At 45.7% G+C, this 6129-nt stretch overlaps 1 pseudogene; it reads right to left on the bottom strand.

Moving 5' to 3' along the window:
- Positions 1-2842: 2842 nt before the first annotated feature.
- LOC148065564 (uncharacterized) lies at positions 2843-5713 on the bottom strand (annotated as a pseudogene).
- Between the last annotated feature and the right edge of the window lie 416 nt (positions 5714-6129).

Raw genomic sequence — 6129 nt, 5'->3', positions numbered from 1 at the left:
TCACTCGTATAGTAAAAGCTTTACACTTTGTTACATGAAGTTGGCTTTATTTCATTGACATCCTAAATGATGACATCAAATGAAGTCTGACTGTGTTTCCTTCATGATGAGACTGAGGGGCAGTGGTGTAATAGTCCACAAGATGAAAAAACAAATGAAGACATACTGAGTAAGGAAGCTGTAATGAAAAGCCATCATTAGGAGCTCTGTGTTCTCATTAAATTACCAGAAATAATTAAATGTTCATGTTCTGACCTATGTTAATGTTAGTGTTTATGATAAACTAAGAAATAGATATTATCTGTGAACATTCCAAAAATTAAAACTCTTATGTGAGAAGACAGGAATTTGATGGAAAGCAAGTGGGTGTTTTTGCGTCAAGAATAGTGCCTATTAAAATGTTCTGTAGAGAAGAGCATGGTGTGGAATCTACTTGGTTAAACAAACAGTATATAGGTCAGTCGAGTATAACAATCAGATTCATAATTCCTGTTAAAAGGGTTATAAGCAGTTTGGTATGTTGCATTGATTTTGAAACAACTAAAACAACTAAATTAGAGTAAGGTGACATTATGCACAATGTGTTGAACTTTTCGACAAGAAGCATAACTGTAAATGAATGCAACCATGAGTGCATAAAAGTGTTAGTATGCATGACCTCCATTCTAACCGATGGTTGCCTTGAGAAGTCAGAATTCCTTGCTAAACTAATCCCAACATTTGATGAAAATAGGTTCAAACTCATGGTGCTATGCACTCTAACCAAGCTTCGGTTTTAGATAATCCTTGTTTCTATCTGTACATGTATTCTCCATGTGTTTACAGATTGTGTGGCCTGCGAAAGACTCCACCGGCCTTCTGAGTGCAGCGTAGAGTTTTTGAGGCCTGGCGAGCTGCGACATCCCTCAATAGTTTGTGGACTACGATGAGGAGCACCTTTATGACATGGATTGGATGATTCTTTTGTGGTTTGGTTTTAGAGTGTTATTGGCAAAGGAGCACACAGCTTTCCGCCTGTGAGAGTCATTTATTCCCAAGCTTCGTTTGAGGCCATCTGGGTCGCTGTTTGCCTTCCCATCGCCATGACTCTTCCTTGACCTATTCAGAGCTTGAGGCAGGGGATCTGAAGGTGTTGTAGTGGCTCGTAATTCCTTGGGTCCCCTTCACTCTGCTCTGTTAAAAATAACCCAATTTAAAACCCAAAGCTGGGTCGCAAAGGTACCGAGCCAATGCTGGGTTTTTTACCCAACAAACTATTGACACGAGTTAAAACTTCCCAGAATTGGGTTATTAGTATATTTCTGGTTAAATAACAATAACCTTGGTTTAAAAAGTTTTTATTAATTCCTAAACAATGTTAACTGTTTTTAAACATACAAAAAATGACACATACAATACAATAAAGATTGTGAAGTAATTTGTAATGTAAAACATGACAAAAATATGCAATATATACAAAGATGCAATTTTACCTAGAAAAGAAACACATTTTCTGACAAAATATATTGATAATGCACTCTGAGCTGTTGGTCGTCGTGTAAACTTCACTCACTTTATCTTAAACAAGCCATCATATTAGCCTTATTAGTTGTGGATCAACGCTTACTACTGCAGCTAATGCTAGCTGTCTCTATGCTAATGCTAGCTTTGTGTATGCTATCACTAGCTGCATGTATGCTAATGAACAACCCTTACAAAGCCGATTTTTAGTTGTTAATATCATGACTTTTATAAGAATTATTACGTAAACTTACAGACAAACAGTAAATTACAACACATGATGTCATGTTTCAACTGTAATGGCCATAACTTGCCACCAAACAGAAAGTGGGATGTAAACATAGGAATCCTTCCTCCTCCAGTCATTTGAGTAGTAGGAGAAGTTATCTGGTGTCTAATTCTAAACATTTTTGTTACCACTGTTTGGGTTTTATCTGTCTGCCTTGTCTAGTAATACTTTTCTCAAATAATTTATTTTTTAAAGGTTAATTTGGGAAAATTGACAATACACACAAGCACACAAATTAACATCCCTCAACCCGCTATGCTGGGTGAAAAATTGTTGACCCAACCTAGGGTAAAAAATATAACCCAATCAGGTCAAAATCGACAGCAACCCAGCAAATATATATATATATATATATATGAAAATAACCTAGCATTTTTAAGAGTGTTCCTGATTCGGTGTTGATAGCGGTAGGGCATGTAGGTCATTCCTTGTTCTCCTGGTTGTGTATCATGCAGATGGAGCGGCACCACCAAAACTAGGTTAACTGCTCAGGAAGTCATTTTTACACAAGCTGAGTGGTACCCTGGATCCAGGCGTTTGCTGGGGAATACCTAGGCTCTGTCTTCACAAAGGCTGAATTCCTCCAGGGGCGCTGTTTTGCTGGACTGCTCCTGTTCGGGCTCCACTGTCCACTTGTATTTCTTCAGCCTTATCTGGTTAGTGGACGGTCTGTTGCCACACTGAGGGTGTTTGCTTTAGCCATGGTGGCGAGGCTGCTGGATTAAGGCGTCACGGATGTGTTAATACAGATGCCGACTTGAGCCTCAGTTGACTTGTGTCATGTGCTCAGGGCTCCATGTGATGCTGCTGTCAGGAGCAGTGTTCAGTTGAGGGTATAAGAATCCCTCTAACAGAGCTTTGCCTTGGGGTTAACCAATAGCAAAGCTCTGTTAGGGGGCGTAGCACCATGAAGTAGAACCCCTATTATCTAATATAGTACGGGTTATACAAATGGTGCGACCATCTAACCAAGTCGCCCAGCTGCCCATCCTTTCTTCTCAATTAGATGAAGTGCTGCTGGTATCCCCTGCTCTATATTGGTGGGGGGCTTCACCCAGGTGGAGGGTGAGTTGAATTCGTTTTCTCAGAGACAAGGCAGGGCCTTGAAGATAAACCTGCAGTTAATACAAAACTCTGCAGCGACTAATCTGACCTGCTCTTGTAGAAGAATTCACATTTCCTGTATCATTAACACTCATTGGATGCCAGTTACTTTCAGGATCACTTTTAAGATTCTAGTTCTTACTTTCAGAGCTTTTCATAGTCAGGCTCCTCCTTACATCACTGATCTGATCCAGCCTTACACACCAGCTCGGGCTCTGAGGTCTGTGTATCAGTATCTGCTGATAATAATAATAATAATAATACATTTTATTTGTATGGCGGCGCCTTTCAGGTCACCCAAGGTCACCTTACAAAACAGGAGTGACAGATCATAGCATCAATAAAAACAGAACAAACAAAGATCGAGATAAAAGTGCAGTGCAGAGTGTCTGGTTCATAGGGAATGTGCCAGTTTGAACAGGTGGGTTTTAAGTCGAGATGGGAATGTTGTGATGGAGTCTGACTGTCTTATGTGTGGTGGGAGGGAGTTCCAGAGTTTTGGTGCCGAGCAGCTGAAGGCTCGGGCACCCATCGTGCTGAGGCGTGACGTGGGGGTGATTAACAGTCCAGCAGAGGAGGAGCGCAGGGAACGGGAGGGAGTGTAGTCATGGAGAAGGTCGCGGAGGTAAGTGGGGGCTAGGTTGTGGAGAGCTTTGTAGGTGAGGAGAAGATTTTTGTAGTGGATGCGGTATTGAACCGGGAGCCAGTGGAGTTGGATGAGAACAGGGGTGATGTGGTCAGATGATTTGGTGCGGGTGATGATCCGGGCGGCTGAGTTCTGAATGTTGAGTTGATGAGTTTGGTGGGGAGTCCGGTGAGAAGGGCGTTGCAGTAGTCGATGCGTGATGTGACAAATGAGTGGACCAGGATTTCAGTGCTAGATTGGGTCAGTGATGGGCGGAGTCTGGAGATGTTGCGGAGGTGGAAGAATGCGGTCCGGGTGATGTTTTGAATATGGGGTGCAAATGAGAGGGTGTTGTCCAGTATGACGCCGAGGCTCTTGAATTGGTGGGAGAAGGGTACAGGGAATCCGTCGATGATGATGGGTGTGGCTGGGGTGTGTTGTAATTTGGCGAGGGTGGATTTGGAGCCGATGAGCAGGGCCTCGGTCTTGTTGCCGTTGAGTTTTAAAAAGTTCCTGCTCATCCAGCTCCGGATGTCTTCTAGGCAGGTGATGAGGGAGGTGGGAGGGATGGCCACGGTGGGTTTGGTGGAGATGTAGACCTGTGTGTCGTCAGCGTAACAGTGGAAATGGACCCCATGGTGACGGAGGAGTTTGCCCAGGGGGAGGAGGTAGATGGTGAACAGGAGTGGACCCAAGACTGACCCCTGGGGGACACCCAGTGAAACACCCGAACGCCCAGACTTGTGGTGGCTTAGTTGGACAAATTGTTGACGGTCGGTGAGGTAGGAAGTGAACCAGGAGAGTGCAGCACCGGTGATCCCAATGCCAGCCAGGCGGTCCAAGAGTAGACGGTGGGAGATGGTGTCGAATGCTGCGCTGAGGTCGAGGAGGATGAGAATGGTGAGCAATCCGGAGTCAGCTGCACGGAGGAGGTCGTTGGTGATTTTGACTAGGGCTGTTTCAGTGCTGTGTTTAGGACGGAAGCCGGATTGGAAGGGTTCGTGGAGATTGTTTGTGTCAAGGTGGGACTGTAATTGTGCGGCAACCACCCTTTCAAGGGTTTTGGAAATGAAGGGGAGGTTGGAGATGGGCCGGTAGTGGTTGAGGTCAGCAGGATCAGCACTGGGTTTTTTCAGGATTGGTGTGATGGCAGCCAGTTTTAGGGAGGGGGGTACGGTACCTGTAGTGAGGGAGGAGTTAATTATGTTGGTGATCATGGGGGAAATGAATGGAAGACATGCTTTGACAAGGGAGGTGGGAAGAGGGTCGAGCTGACAGGTGGTGGTTTTGGCCTTGCGGATGAGTTCTGAGACGGTCAGTTCTGTTACTGGGGTGAAGTCAGAGAGGGAGCTGATGGGAGGTTGGTCAGTGATCATCCAGGGTGGGTCGTCAGAGGGAGTGCGAGATGTGGCCAGTAGTTGGTGAATGGTGTTGATCTTGGAGCTGAAGAAGTCCAGGAAGGCAGTGCACTGATTGGCGGAAAATTCAGGAGGGAGGGTTTTAGGAGGCTGAAATAAGTGGCTGATTGTTGAGAAAAGGTCTCTGCTGTTACCTGTACCGGTGTTGATGAGGTTGGAGTAGTATGAGGATTTGGCTGTGGTGAGGGCGTTCTTGTAGTGATGGAGGTGGTCCGAGTACATCTGGCTGTGTACAGTGAGTCCAGTCTTTTTGTAGAGTCGCTCCAGTCGACGGCCAGTGGCTTTGAGCTGGCGGAGCTCAGGGGTGAACCAGGGAGCAGTGTGGGTGAATGAGACTGAGCGGGTTTTCAGGGGGGCCAGGGTGGTGAGGGAGGAGGAGAGGCAGTTGTTGTAGTGAGTCACCAGGTCAGTCAGGGAGGATGCTGAGGGGGGGCTGGGGTAGGAGCTGATCAGGGAGGAGAGATCTGTGGTGTTGATATGTTTGATGTTCCTGAAGGAGATGGTCCGTTGTTCCTTGGCTTTGTGTAGTTGGGTGTAAATGTCAAAAAGTACGGCTTTGTGGTCGGAAATGGGGAAATCAATGACATCAAGGTAAGTGGGAGTGATGTCAGTGCAGCAGATTAAGTCCAGTATGTGACCTTTGCTATGGGTTGGGAGGTTGACATGTTGTGTGATGCCAAGACAGTCCAGGAGTGATGTGAAGTCGTTAGCAAGCGTACAGGATGGGTTGTCAATATGGATGTTGAAGTCACCAAGGAGAATAACAGTGGGGGACATTGCACATACAGATGTTAATAGTGATGAAAATTCATTGAGGAAAACGGCAGAGGGTTTTGGTGGTGTGTATGTGGTGACAATGATAGTGGTTTTGGGGCCTGTGAGTTTTACAGCTAGACATTCAAAGGAGGAGTGATGGGGGACTGTGACAGCAGTGACTTTGATGTTTTCACGGTGGAGGAGAGCGAGGCCACCCCCCCTCCCAGTGGCACGGGGTTTACTAATAAAAGAGAAACCTGATGGGACAGCCTCATTAAGATGGGAGAAGTCGTTTGGTTGCTGCCAGGTCTCGGTGAGGCAGAGAATGTCTAAGCTCTGGTCAACAATAAAGTCAGCTATCAGCAGGGCCTTATTACTGAGGGATCTGGTGTTGAGTAGACAGAGTTTCAGACAGGTGAGTGGAGTGTAACAGGTTG

The sequence above is a fragment of the Callionymus lyra genome, chromosome 15 (assembly GCF_982586985.1).
Source record: "Callionymus lyra chromosome 15, fCalLyr1.hap1.1, whole genome shotgun sequence".
In the NCBI taxonomy this organism is placed as follows: domain Eukaryota; kingdom Metazoa; phylum Chordata; class Actinopteri; order Syngnathiformes; family Callionymidae; genus Callionymus; species Callionymus lyra.
Note: the sequence above shows the minus strand (reverse complement) of the source record. Positions and strands in the feature narration are given on the sequence as shown.